Source organism: Panthera leo, chromosome F2 (genome assembly GCF_018350215.1).
Source record: "Panthera leo isolate Ple1 chromosome F2, P.leo_Ple1_pat1.1, whole genome shotgun sequence".
In the NCBI taxonomy this organism is placed as follows: domain Eukaryota; kingdom Metazoa; phylum Chordata; class Mammalia; order Carnivora; family Felidae; genus Panthera; species Panthera leo.
Window position 1 is genome coordinate 30,754,097 of NC_056695.1, and position 15,874 is coordinate 30,769,970.

The following is a 15,874-nucleotide window of genomic DNA, read 5'->3' on the forward strand; positions in this document are numbered from 1 at the left end:
CTTAAGCGTAGCTGTTCTACCTATGTCTCTAGACATGCTAAGTACCTGTAAAGAGCTTCAGAGAGTTGTATATATGTGGATCACATTGGTTTTCCACCCAACTGCCTATTATTGAAGTGTTTGGTGAGTTGTCATCATTTTATACTAAGAGATATTAGAAGAAACTTCTCTGTAAAGGTCATTGTTGTACTTATTTTGAGTTGTTAATATTATTTAGTATATAGTATAGAGTCTTCTCTTTGAAATTTTTTCAGTCCTACTTGTTCAACCATATTTTTCTTTGCCTCAGATTTTCAGCTAGTTTAAATTCATTTGGGATTGTATGCTACTTATATTTTTGAAAGCCACTCTGAAATTAACAATTATGTAGCAAATCATAAAATGTGGATATAAATAAAAAACTGGTTGAAGTGTGATAAAGTAACACAAACATCAGGATGTCCTATCTATATGACATTAAAATATGAGACAGAGATGGATTCTTCCACACATACTTCATTCTTCTGCATAGCTATTAATTTAACTGCCTACTTGTTTTGGCATTAGGTTAACAAGAACAAATGTGTAGAACTCTCTCATTCTCTTTTCCTCTTTGGAATATAAAGGAGAAAGTATGGCCTGGTGAACAGTTGCAGAATGATTCATAAAATCTGTCAAGCATCCTCACTGATTCGTGACATATCATGGCCCTTAAAACAATAAAAATTATATAATGCGCCCAGATTTTCATTGGGCAGAAAAGAGGAAACATCTTGCATAGAGCCATCACTCCAGCACAGCAATTCAAATGATTTTTTGTAGACTCAAATTTTCTATGCAGAGGCCCAAGTCAGTATTTCCAGATCATGCAGATATCAGGCACATACACCTCATAAGGATTAAAAAGGCAATGATTAAAAATTTAGAACGTAAAATACATAAATGTTTTCAATTATCTCTGTAAATATGAATTAATTATTTTGGGGTACACTAAAAAATTCCATTATTTTTCTCTGTAAAAAATCTTTCTATGATTTGGATTACATATTTTAAGATTTTGAGGTCATTCTTTGGCTCAGTCTAACTTGCCTGAATTAGCTAAGTAGATTTTTTTTAAAGAAACAAACGAAAGATAAATACATTTGTTGAAGAACATTTATTTGTTTTGCAATGCACACACACATATTCCAGTAAGGTTTGTTTTTAAGGCATGCCTAAATACTATTCAAATTCTGTGGTATTTATATTTTTCCTTTTAGATACTGCATGGCATTTGTCTTTGGTCTTGGATTATTACTTCATTTTGCTTATTAAACCCTACATAAGTTATTTTATTCATTAAATATGCACAATGCACCCTTTTTATTATGAAATTATTAAATTAGAATAAATCAGACGAGATTCAGCTTTGAAGAATAGGTCAGAATATCGAATGTTAAGTATGGATGTCATCCCATTGGTCTGAAGAGAAGATGCTGCTGAGTGCAAGTTGATCTCATTGTGTGTGTGTGTGTGTGTGTGTGTGTGTGTGTGTGTGTGTGTGTGTGCGTGTGCGTGTGTGGGTGTGGGTGGGTGGGTGGCTGAGGGAGAATAATCAGAAAGATTATTGAGTATGAAGAGCCCAGGACCAATGGTATCATGGAACAGTATTATATCAAAATGTTGACTTTCAAAAAGTGATGGTATGGTCATTGAATTGTCATACTTCCCAGTTTGATACTTCCGTTTAACAATGTTGTGATAAGTTCTATATTTCCAGAGTAATAGGTGAAGAATTAAAACTTTTTTTTTTCCTACTTAGCCTATAGCTCTCAACAGAAGCCTCACTTCTCCAGAGGAGTCTTCCCTAATAACCTCATTACCCTCCCAGTATAGGTCAGGTTTTTTTAAATTTTTTATTGTATTTTCAAAGAATCATGTTTCTTCTCTTTGTTGTAATTAAATGCTCATTTGTATATTTATTTGATAATAAGTCCTTTTCTGTAAAGCTTTTATCACCAGAATCTGTACAGTGTAGGGACTGAATAAATGATGTTTAACTTTATGAATGATTAAACATGGGTTATTGCTCCCGGGGTTGCCTGGGTGACTCAGTCTGTTAAGTGTCTGACTCTTGATTTTGGCTCAGGTTATGATCTCATGGTCATGAGATCGAGCCCCCAGTCTGGCTTGGTGCAGAGTCTGCTTGGGATTCACTCTCTCTCCCTCTCTGCCCCTCCTGGTTTGTGCTTTCTCTTTCTCTCTCAAAATAAATGAATAAAACTTAAAAAAAATGATTATTTCTGGGTTCAAAGGAGTTGCTCTCTTTTCTGTAAGAACATATATTTTTCCTTCAGAATTCTGGGCTGATGGTGGATACATGAGTGTTTCTTATTTTATTTTGTTTTTAGACACATGTTATTACATACTTTCTTTAGTATATATATAGCATATATTATATTTTACAAAAGATCCTTTCTATTCTCATTAATATGGCTGGCTAGGTATTGGGACTTACTTACCTTCTGTTGTGAGACAATTCTGTTTTATTTGTATATTTCCTGAACCAAGGGTACTGACAGGTTTTGTCAGTTGTATCTGAAATGCAGACATCTTTGGAAGCAAGAGCATTTCTTTCTCTAGGTCAGAGGGAAGATTTTATTTTTTCTGACCAGGAATGTAAAGATAATAATTCCCGATAGGAAAAGTTGGGAAGGTTTTAAAATCTTTAAAAGATTAAGTTTTCTTAATTTTGAAGTTCCTTAGCTATGACAAAGACTCTTATGTATGTGGTACTCACCTTGCCCTGCCTCTGCATTATCCCATGGAACATGGGAGAGCAAGAATAACCAGTGTGATGTGAGCTAATATTGCTTGTGATGGCATAAATAATAACTAAGTCCATTTGGACTTGTCTTCTTCCCAAGGTATCTTGCAAAAGCAAATGCCAATGCTCTCTGGAAGAAAGCCCACTAATCCTAGACCTCAAAGAATTTCTACAAGTAACAGCCAACAAAAAAAAAATAGCTGACCATATGTAAGAATCAAAAAACAAAATAAAAACACTAGGAAGGGGAAGTGATCTACAAAAACTTCAACTATTGGAGCTATCAGACATATATAATTGAATTATAATATCTTTGTATATTTAGTATCTTTGAAAGAAGGCAAGCTTGAAAACATTTTCAGAGTACAGGAAACTTTATAAAAAAAGACCAACAGATTTAAAAAATAACCAAAAAGAATATCTATGAAATAAAAGATAGAACAATTCAAAATAAAATTGAATTACTTAATGGATGCATTTAGCAGTTAATTAGATGAGCAGTAAGAAAATTAGTGAACTACAGGATTGAAGAGAAGAAATTATCTAAAATATACAACAGAGATAATAAGAGAAGGAAACCATAAAAGAAAAACCCATGAAATATTGGTATAAGAAAGGTCAACATATGTCTAATTGGAGTTCTAGAAAGAGAGGAAAGAGAAAAATGGGATGTAAATAGTATTGGAATAAATACCACTTGGGATATTTTTGGAAATAAAGACACCAATCTGTAGATTTCAGAAGTAACAATTAAACTGACAACTTACTTCTCAGTGTTAACAATAGAAACAACAGAAGCCAAAGAACACATGATATATTCAATGTGCTAAAAGAAAATAAGTGCCAACCTAGAATTCTATTCTAAGTGAAAGTAAGTTTCTAGAATTTGGGTTTAAAAAAAGAAGACATCTTAAAGGCGACAAAATAAAAAATGTTTCCACCAATAAGTAGATCCTCATTAATGGCTGACGGGTATTAAAGAGGGCACTTGTGGTAAGCACTGGGTATTGTATGTATGTGATGAATCACTAAATTCTATTCCTGAAACCAATACTACATTATATGTTAACTAACTAGAACTTAAAAACTTGATACATAAAAAAGAGAATATCTAAAAGATACATTTGAGGCAGAAGTGATACCAAAGAAGACATTGGAGATTGTGAGAAAGGATGAATAGTAAAAGAAGAAGCAAATATGTAGTAAATCTAAGGGAACGTTAATCTTTTAAAAGCAAAACATACTGTTTTGTGAGTTTTAGGGGCACAAAATAGAACTAAAACAAACAACAATAATATATAAGTGAGGAACAATAGTAATTGAGGTTCTTATATGATTGAAGAAGAGAATAAATGTACTGATTAATTTTCAGCATCGATCAATTATATATGTGTGTTGTGATTTCTAGACTAATCTTCATAGTCTAGAATAGGGAATAGAAATAGGGAATAGAAAAAGGAATAGAATAGAGAGCATACAGTCCAATTAGTTACGGAAAAAATAATAGAATTTGAGAAAATATACCTATTCAAACAAATGACACCCAAGACAATAATGGAGAGAAGAACGAACGTAGAAGAGAAGAAAAAAAATAGAAGTGAGAAGTAAGATGGTAGATACAGACCTACAGACCCAGTATATCTGTAGTAAATTAAATGTGAATGGAATAAATGCTCCATTTGAAAGTATAAAATATAAACAATGCATAAAAATATGAATTCTAGGGGCACCTGGGTGGCTCAGTCAGGTAAGCATCTGACTTCGGCTCAGGTCATGATCTCACAGTTCATGGCTTCCAGCCCCACATCAGGCTCCATGCTGACAGCTCAGAGCCTGGAACCCGCTTCAGTTTCTGTGTCTCCCTCTCTCTCTGCCCCTCCCCTGCTCATGCTCTGTCTCTCTCTCAAAAATAATAAAACATTGAAAAAATGTATGAATTCTAATTATATGCTATTTAAAAGATCATTTCTAAAATATCAGAAATGAGATACTTCAAAGTAAAAAGGTGAAAAATAATACAGTGCTATCTCGGTGAGACTATGTTAATATGATCCAAAATAGATTTAAAGCAAAAATCATTATTAGATATCAAGAAAGTCATGTTATAAGGAGAAAAAAATTCAAATAATTAGAAATATATAAAAAATTTTAATGTATGGATCTTATAACAGCCTCAGAAGTTTTGATTGACAGACCAATACCTTGTAAATTGTTTTGAATTGGAGTTGTGGCATATAAATGAAAATGCATTTTTTCCATGTATAATAATTATAATTTGAAACTTCCAGGTTTCTTCAGAGCTTTATGAGATGCATCATTAATCTTATTGCTAGAAAATATGATGAAAATCCCTACTATTTAATTTTTATTTTTTTATTTATTTTTATTTTTATTTTTTTATAATTTTTTTAACATTTATTTATTTTTGAGACAGAGACGGAGCATGAATGGGGGAGGGGCAGAGAGAGAGGGAGACACAGAATCCGAAGCAGGCTCCAGGCTCCGAGCCATCAGCCCAGAGCCCGACGCAGGGCTTGAACTCACGGAGCGAGAGATCGTGACCTGAGTCGAAGTCGGACGCTTAACCGACTGAGCCACCCAGGCGCCCCCCTACTATTTAATTTTTAAATGTAGGGGTGCCTGGGTGGCTCAGTAGGTTAAGTAAGTGTCTGACTCTTGATTTCAGTTCAGGTCATGATCTCAGTTTGTGAGTTCGAGCCCCACGTTGGGCTCTGTGCTGACCATGCAGAATCTGCTTTGGATTTTCTGTCTCCTTCTCTCTGCCCCCCACCTGCTGTCTCCCCACAATAAATAAACATTAAAATGTCTATTATTTATAGATGTCAACCACAAAATTATAAAATGATAAAATTTGATTAAAATGATAACCAAGCTTGTCACACAGTTTTAGTTGTAGTTTCTTTTGCCATTGCTGTAATGACTGGTCGCGTCTTACTCAGCTACTCTGAGGCCGAGCTAATTCTTTTTATACTGAATCCTATGAGTATATGTTTTCCCTTATTCACCATGTGGTCAAATCTTAATTATTGTGTTGCATAGAAAAGCATTTGTAATAATTGGAGTCAGTGGATTAAGTATTGTGCTAATAGACTGAAATTTAGATTTGGGATTTTAAAAAAGCACTTTAGTTTTGGCAGTCTTTGTGATTTGGGGTGAGACCTCCCAGGACTATGATAACCTGATCTAATGAAGGGACTAGAAGAAAAGATTGCTTAAATGAAGTTCTGGTTAAATAACCATAGTAATGATGATGCTAATGCTAGCAATAGTTATAACTACTTCTACTCTGACTTCTATGCCTATTCCCAGTACTACTTTATATTATGTTCGTGTGTGTGTCTTAAAAATTTTGGTTTGTAAACATTTTGAACATCTTCTAGATACTATGTCTTTACTAGTTATATACACTGAAAATATCTGATTCCTTTGGGTAGACCGTCTCTTTATGTGTCATTTGTTAAAAGCAACATAAATTTCAACATAATCAGTTTTATTATCATTTTCTTTTAGAATTGATACTTTTGTGCCTTGTTAAAAGAAACTATGTGAACTTTTCTATTTAGTACTTATTTTATGAAATTTCTACTTATTCAATATTTATGTTCTTTAATATAGTTTTATATTTTTCTATAAAATATGCTATATATATTCCAGAGTTCTTGTAACTTAAGCTTCTTAAGAAATAAATGAATCTTTTAAGTTATGTGTTCTTTACTTTGTTCCCCCTAATTTTTTGAAACTCCCATTGTTTTAAAATATTGATCTTGTTATCTGGCAATCTTGTTGAATTCTTATATTAATTAAAAGTTATTATTATTATTTATTTTTAAGCACTTATTTATTTGAGGGAAAGAGAGCAAGTTGGGGGGAGGTAAGAGAGGAGCACAGAGGATCCAAAGTGGATCAAGCAGGGATTGAACTCAATGAACCGCGAAGATCATGACCTGAGCTGGTATCAGACGCTCATCTGACTGAGCTACTTAGGTGCCCTGTTAGTATTATTTAAATGTTTATTCATTTATTTTGAGAGAGAGAGAGAGAGACAGAGAGAGAGAGAGTGAGTACACGCAGGCACATGGGGAGGGGGCAGAGAGAAAGGGAGACAGAGAATCCCAAGCAGGCTCTGCTCTCAGCACAGAGCCCAGTGCAGGGCTCAAACTCATAAACAATGAGATCATGGCCTGAGCCAAAATCAAGAGTGGGACACTTAACTGACTGAGCCACTCAGGCACCCCTAATTCCAATTATTGTCTGTGTGTTATCTTATGTTTGTTATATAGATGATAATATCTTCTATACATAATAACATTCTTTACAGTTCTTTCCAAACTTTACACCTCTTATTGCTGTTTAAAATAGTTTTTTAATTTCTGTATTGGATAAAACCTCATTACAGTGCTTAAAAAATGGTCCTAATCAACATCTTAGTTTCCTTTTTTAATAGACATGTTTCTAACAAATCACTGTGAAAGTATGAGGTTTTCTGAGGGTTTTGGTAAGTCTCAGACCTTTCTATTATACCATACGCCTTGAAAGATTGTATCTTTACATTTTTTAAAGAAAAGAGAGTTAATCATTTGTGGGATGGAAGTCATGATACTCTTTGGAAGTATGATGAATTTTGTGGATTTTCTCCACAGGGATAAAATGGACTTTTTGTACATCAGCAAAGGTATTTTGTGTACAATTTTGAGGGCTCGTAAGTCTGTTAAATACCCTCAATTGACTCAAAATTAAGATCTTTTGATCTAAAATAGTTTTATTTATTACAACATTCAACAGTTATTGACTACCCATCATATGGCAGTGACTGAAATATACTGTGTGTATAGAAAAGAGCACATTGAAACCCTTGAACTCTAAGTGCTCATAGTATGAAACATAAGCTAATGCAGTTGTTAAAATATGGTACATGAGACTGTTGAGGAGAATATATGAATTCTTATTCTTTCTTTGAGTGTTTTAGTGAAAGTGCACATACCTAATTTCAAATACCATTTTTTACAATGTAGAAGTTCCTGATATCCTGAATAAACAATAGGGTGGGCAAATGAGAATGAGTTCATGTAATAATTATTATATTCTGCTTAACCTCTCTACTCCTGTTAGTTTTTTCTTTTCTGAATTGCACTGTATTTCATCATATTATACTGGTACATACTTAAAAGGCTTTATTTTTTGTTTAGCCAACATATTAGCACTCAGCTTTTTTATTAGCAGTTTTGCAAAAATGTCTGCAGGTCATTTTATTTAAAAGGAGTAACAAATCCCTTCGGCTTTTATGGAAGAAGATTTGTCGGCCTTTGCCTTCTAAAATGTTGTTGACAACTTGAAAATAAATAAATGGATAAAATGCTTTGGTTGAACTGATTGTCGTGATGGACAAGGCAGCTTCTCGAGGGAGGTATGGCCGCAGGCCTGCTGCACTGAGGATAAATTTGAAGTCTGGAACTTTATCTTACCTGGAGTGCTTGTTGCCTCTTGGCATGAAGAGCAGGTGATTATTTTCGCTGGACCTCTCAGCTGCTTCTCAGGCCTCCTGCACATTTCACCAGTTTGTATAAACTCAGAGGAGGCAATCTGCCTGTGGCTGGATTAACCTTGCTTTTTCCTGAATCTTTAAAAGGAAGATGTCAAATTGGTCAAAGCTTCCTTGGGTGTATTTCTATTCCATCAATCTTTTGAAATGAAATTGCTTACACTTGTTTCTGGAGAGGTTTCAGGAGGGAGTTTTCATTTCAAATCATTAATACATGCAGTGTCTTCCTCACTAACAATTAAATTCTAAGAATAATACATAGACATATTAAAATAAGTTTGCACAAGTTTGAGGGCAAAGTATAGTAACTAAATTCACATATGGGTTTTTGACTATCAGCTCATATTTAATTTTCATATGTGTAAGAAGCTAAAAGATTTGGGTAAAGAACAACTATTACCACAATATAATAAAAATACACAGTACATCTATTAACTACTGAAACTTAGGGCAGCTCATCAATTGACTAACCCTCAGTATGTGATTTTGGATATGATTATGTTAAATGTCAGTCAGTTTCTTACCTAGAATTTGTAAAATTAACTATAAGTTAATTAAGTTAAAGTGAAATCCATTCCATGGTGTAGTTCTGACTTATTCCTTTACTTAGTGTTTAATATTCATATAAACTATTGGATCATTAGTTCATGCCCTGTCTTGAACTTGATCTAAGAGTTAAAGTTAAACTTGATCTTTTGTTTCATGAATATTTAATTGGACTGAACTCTTTTCCTTTTACAGTGTGAGTGGGAGTGAAACATTCTTTATTGCTGAAGTTATCCGTTGTGCTTGGTGTATTAATTTACTTTCTTAACTTTTTAACCAAGGACCATTTCAATTCCAGTGAGCATACTTTATCACACTTTTTCAGATGATTATGTTTTCTCTTTGAAGTTTTTTTTTTTTAATTTTTATGAAACCTGAAAATATTTCTCCATCCAGCTCTACCTTACTAAACATGACATTGAGGTTATGCAGAATTCATTCTTCTATGATTTGGGGATTTTGGTTGGTAGGTGACTATAGTTCAAAGAATGTATCATACTTCTAAATATCTAGTAGAAATTATCAAATGTGAGTCATCTTCATTTTTCTAATTGATCAATGGTATATGTGACTTATTTAGAATTAAGTATGTTAATATAAATTATTATATCTAGGAGAGTATTTATTACAAATTACCTGCCGTAACCACCCTTGCCTCCACCCCCCAAAATGTTGTCTCTCTTCATTAAGTGGTGATGTGAAGTGAGAAGCATCATGTTGGGACTGCTGCTTAAAAAGGAGGGTAGGAAGAGATTAATTTTTGCTGTATACTTCTATATACCCTATGTTTACTATATGTAAATTGACCTGATTTACAAATAATGATATTGAAGTTACTGATTTCAATTCAACCATATTATTAGTATACTTTAATAATAATGCTATGAATTTTTAAAATATCTTATGATTTCTCAAGCATTTTCTTTTTCTCATTTTATTTTCATCTAGTAAATGATGAGTGAGAGATATTCATATATATTTATTAGATAATATGATCAGGATGAAAGAACAGTTTTTTCTGAAACCCAATATGGCCAACTTGCAGTTACATTGCTGTTAATATATTTTAGTGTTTCACTGAAATTAAGTGAAATCATTGCCTGTGTTTGGAACTTTATTTGTTTAAATGAGATATTTCTATACCATCTTTGACATTGACTTTATCCAGATAGTACAGTGGATCCAAAATTGTGGTCAGCAGCTGGATGTAGCCTGGAGATGTCTTTTGTTTGTCTCATGCACTGTTTAATAGTTAAAAATAGGGAATTAGCATAAAAATCTGGATTCCCACCTTCTTTTGAAAAGTGGGAATACTGGGTAACAAAGATTTTATGTCTCTGTGGAAATCATCAAAGACTGCTAAAAGAGTTGCTGTCTCCTTAATATAAGATACTCTGTTTTCAGTAATCCAATCCTTGTGTCTTTCTGACACTGAGGCAGAGTTTCAGCTGAAGAACTAAGAACAAGACATGATGACACTGTATTACCAGAATTGTTACCTAAGTCTCACTCTGCTCCTTTGTGTTACAAGCCTGACGACTATAGGCAATTGATTTGGGACTCCCGATTGCATTACTTACTACTACTTTTGGGTTGTTTATTTATTATTTTTTTAATTTTATTATTATTTTTTTAACTGTTTATTTATGTTGAGGGGGGGAGGGACAGAGGGAGAAGGAGAGAGAATTCCAAGCAGGCTCCATGCTGTCAGCACAGAGCCTGATGCAGGGCATGTGAGATCATGATTTGAGTTGAAATCAAGAGTTGGATGCTTAACCAACTGAGCCAGCCAGGCACCTCTTGGGTTGTTTATTTTGAGTTCTTACCTAAACTTCTCATCTACCATACTTCTCTTAACTAATGGTGTTCCTGTCTTGAAAACAAATAGGATTGAATTATGAAAGTCCTCCCCATCCTACAAAATATTTCTAATCTTAACTTTATAATGAAAAGTCTTACATTTATATCTCGAGACAGTCTTTCCCTTTATTTTCTTTGGTGTTTAGGCTTCTCTACCTCACTTTCTATTGCACATCTCCATTTTGGCACAGTGCAGATATCTCTTATTAAACTGACTTTTTCATACAGTTACCTAGATATGATCTTCCTTCTGTATTTCTCAACTCAGAATATGGTAATATCATACTCTGATTATCCAAAAATAGAAACATTAAAGTTTTCTGTCTCTCATTCTTTTTTTCTCAATTCCTAAGAGCTAAAAATTAACAAGTGTGGGTTCATTTGAACCCCCCAAATGGACCATTTTGACTTAAAAAACACTTATCACCTATGTATGTACTGAAGCATACAGTGAATACAATTAAAATAAGAAAGTTATCCTGCTTTCCAAATGTCCCTATTCATACCTATGAATAGAAAAGTGCAACTTAATGTGATATGAAAAATGGTAGACTTCTTCAGAGGACATCACAGGACTCCAAAGAATGCTGTCTAGGTCATACTGAGGGAGACTGCTATGGGAAATGGTAGTGTTGCTTCAACTGAATGATGCTTCAGTAGAATTCAGTAGAATTAGCTGATGATGAATTTAGGCAATGATAATTCCATGTAAAAAGGATAACCTGTAGAGGTAGAAGGGACGGTAGATGTAGAAAAATTTATAAGCAGCATGATTTGCTTGAGATTAAAGTGTAAGTTTGGATGTGTGGTAGAGAAGTTGGAGAAACAGGTAGGAGTTGCATTATGAAAGGCCTTGAATAACACGTAAAGAGCTTAGACTATCATCTCAGGAAAATGTCTGAAAAAAATTGGGCAAAGGTGTAATAAAACCAGAGATGAAGTTTAGTAACATATGGTTGAATGTTTTTATTTGGTACAAACACTTGAATGGAACGCTTCCAATTAGGGAGATAACATAATAGTTATGAAAACAAATCTGAGTAGTGAAATAAAGTGATTAAAATAGGGCATAGAAGATTTGATCTGATAAATATTTAGAAGTTTAAATATATATTATTATGTATACATATATATTATCCTTCAAGTTATCTTTGGGAAGTTACAAAGTTTATCTATTTATTTTGAGAGAAGAGAGAGAGGGAGAGGGAGAATTCCAAGCAGGCTCTGAGCCCAGTGTGGGTCTCGAACCCATGGAACGCTGAGATCATGACCTGAGCCCATACCAAGAGTTGGACCTTTAACTGACTGAGCCACCCAGGCACCCCAATTTTTTTTGTCTCTTGGCATGCAAAAATACTATAGATATTCCCAGTGTATTTTTCCCTTTCCAAATCCATTGTTCTTGTTAATAAAGAAAATTCATAAATATATGCACACATACATATGAGTGAAAGGAAGGCATTTCACCAAGAAGCAGAATCCTGCATCTTACATTTAAGAAACATACATTTTATTTTATTATTTAGTACATCATAAGGAAGAATCATTTTACTCTCTCAGTTTGCAAATAGCACTTACTTGTAAGAGAGTGATTCATCAGTCAGAAATGTTCCCAGCAATGATTGTTGCAATTCTTCAGCAATCATTAGACAAGTACATAGATTTGTCAAATGGAATGCTGAAGCACGATTTTAAATTGTGAGGTGGTGTTCTTAGAAAGCCAGTATGGTAAAGTGGCTTTTTTCCATTAGTTTTTAGAAGGTTTAGACCACTTAATTAGTTTAATCCTCCCTCACTAACATATGAGAGAAAGCTCTCTTAGATTTGCTTTTATAACTTATATTTTACGTATCATACAGTAAATCCACATTTATTGCAGAACGCTTTTGAAAATATGCATAAGATAATGAAGCAAAGTCTTTTATAACTCTACTACCCAAAACCGATTCCTCTTAAAATTAGTAATATACAATCCATTCTTTGTAGATAAATACATATAATGTGTTTAGAGGGAGAGAGAGAGGCAGACAGAGAGAGAGGCAGACATAGAAAGAGAAAGGAGAGAAGGACACATTTATTATTTACAGTTTTCTTTTTTATAACTGCACCACCTGACTATATTATAGTTGATTTATAAACCCCACAGTTTTGGTTGAATAGCTGTTTTTAATATTTTACTATTATCTATAATGTACCAATATATATTCTTGTAGCTAATAACGCTTTGGTATATTTGTGATTATTTCCTGGGATTGATTTCTAGTAATCAGTGTAGTGTAAAGTGTAATCATCAGGCAAAACACCTTTTAACATATATATATATATATATATATATATATATATATATATATATATATTTAAATATATTTTAAATATATCATATTTAACATATTGTTAAATATATCAGTTGATACGTATTTCCAAATTACTCTCCTGGAAAACTGCACTGTCACCAGCAGTATAAGAGACTGTTTTTTCCACAGACACTTCCCAAATTTTGATATTAGCATGAGAAATCGTTTCAAAAACATTTAAATTAACATTGATTTAAGTAAACATGAAGTTAAACATTTATTTTCATTTACTCCATATTTAATATTTTCTAATAATATCCTTTATACATCTTTATACACATTCAACATGTTTTTATATTTTTGTTTTTTAAAGATATTTTATTTATTTATTTTGAGAGAGAGAGAGATTGAGCACGTGCATGTGTGTGCACACATGTGAACATGCAGGAGAAGGGCAGAGAGATTAGGAGACAGAGAATCCCAAGAAGGCTTCTGTGCTTGGGAGCAGAGCCTGCCAAGGTGCTCGATCTCACCAGCTTGAGATCATGACCCGAGCAAAAATCAAGAGTTGGATGCTTAACAGACTGAACTACCCAGGCACCCCTCTTTATACATTTTTACCAGGGTTTGCATCTGTTATAGATTTATGTAAAGTCTTTAAAAGATACTGGTCGTTCATCCATTATATTTTATGCAATTTTCTCTAGCCAGTTATTTGCCTTTTATATTATGTCAACTATTTTATAACTTAGGAAAAAGTACATACATATTCACATACAACAATCATTTCTCTCTCACATTTATTTGGTATTTTTTCCCCTTGCTGAAAAGGTTCTCATCTAATTATCCTATTCTTTTTAGATTTTAAAAAATATTTTCAATTTTGCATCAACAATGTTAATTGATCTGCATTTTACTTTTGTGCTAGTATGAGATGAGGATTGACATTTATTTACTTTATTTAATAATCCACCCTTTTTGTAATAGCAAAATGGTATATTTGTCAAAATTTCCAGGGTAAATATTCCAAAGTATATTTTTGAATTAAAAAATTTTTTTGATGTTTTTTATTTATTTTTTGAGAGACAGAGCATGAGTGTGGGGGGGGGGGGCGGGCAGAGACAGAGGGAGACACAGAATCTGAAGCAGGCTCAGGCTCTCAGCTGTCCTCACAGAGCCAGACATGGGGCTTGAACCCATGAACCACAAGATCATGACCTGAGCCAAAGTCAAATACTCAACCAACTGAGTCACCCAGGCACCCCTATTTTTGAATTTTAGAAATTTCGTTTTATAGGTTTATGTATCAGGTTACATATTCCTTTTCATATCCTCTTCTTTGACAGTTTATTTTCTTTTACATTTAAGCACTTACTAATAGGAAAGATCTTAAAGAGATTATATACACTCCCATGTTTATTGTAGCTTTAATCAGGCCAGCCAAAATACAGATGCACCATTAATGTTCATTGGTGGACATTAATGGATAAAGAAAATGTGGTGTCTACATTCAACAGAATGTTACTCAGCCTTAAAAAAAAGAAGGAAATTATGCCATTTGCAGCAACATAAATGAACCTAGAGGACATTCTACTAAGTGAAATAAGCCATTTCAGAAGGATAAATACTGTATGATACCACTTATATGAGGAATCTAAAATAGTTGAACTCAGAACCAGAAAACAGAATGCTAGTACCAGCAGATAGGGGGAGGAAGATTAATAATTATTATCTGTATTTAATGATACTATATCGTATGCTTAAAAATTGCTAAGGGGTTAAGTCTTATATTAAGTATTCTTATCACACAAAAATTAAGTACAGAGGGCAGTAAGAAACTTTTGGAGGTGATAGATACATTTATGGAATAGATTACAGTGATGGTTTCAGAGGTATGTCTTATCTCCAAACTGATCAAGCCATATACATTAAATATGTACAGCTTTTTGTATGTCAGTCATACTTCAGTAAAGTGGTTGTAAAAGTCTTTTGACCTTATTGGATAAGGGCACAGCTGTGTCAAGTGTTGATCAAACAGGGGTAAAGAAAATTAAATATTCAGATAATTAAGATTAACAGACAATAAGCCAGAAAAATTAGACTCATTGTCCCTGTGTTTGTACTAAGTTTCATATCACAGACAAATCATTTACTTAAAAAAAATTCAGGGGTGCCTGGGTGGCTCAGTCGGTTAAGTGTCTGACTTTGGCTCAGGTCATGATCTCATGGTTTGTGAGTTCGAGCCCTGTGTTGGGCTCTGTGCTGACAGCTCAGAGCCTGGAGCCCGCTTCAAATTCTGTGTCTCCCTCTCTGCCCCTCCCCCGCTCATGCTCTATCTCTCTCTGTCTCTCTCTCTGTCTCTCAAAAATAAGTAAACATTAAAAAAATTAAAAAAAATTAAAATCGATACTGTGATTTCCTCCACTTTGTGTGTCACTTTACCTCTCTCTCTTTCATTGCTCTCACAAGATTTTCTCATTTGAGGGCCCCATAGATTCCCTCTGATAAGCTATATTGCCTTGGTGTCTTTTCTTGTCACTTTTGACACTGATTGACCCTATCTAGCTCAGGGAAGTGGTAATACACTGCTTTAATCTTACTGTTTTCATTGCTTCTTTTGTGACAAAAGAAAAGATTATGAACCTCTTGATAAAAGTTTGAACTAGTGTCTGTGTGGGCAAAATACAAAAACTAGAGGAAATGTCTTCCCACACATTTTCAAATTTTTCCTCTTTCTAAAGGGTCATGTGATTAAATGCATGCATTTTATTCTCTACCACATAGCATCATGGTCATCAGTCTTCATTGTGTCCTCATATATGAATTTCC

The 15,874-nt window shown here is 33.6% G+C and overlaps 1 long non-coding RNA gene across 1 annotated transcript in view; it reads right to left on the reverse strand.

The window, feature by feature from the left end:
- Window positions 1–8,274: 8,274 nt before the first annotated feature.
- Window positions 8,275–15,874, reverse strand: part of LOC122211187 — a 52,633-nt gene continuing 45,033 nt past the window's right edge. Inside the window, exons 2-3 of the long non-coding RNA XR_006198548.1 lie at window positions 9,528–9,617; window positions 8,275–8,423 (exon numbers count right to left, since the gene is read on the reverse strand). This is a non-coding gene — a long non-coding RNA (uncharacterized LOC122211187). The remainder of the gene's footprint in view (window positions 8,424–9,527; window positions 9,618–15,874) is intronic.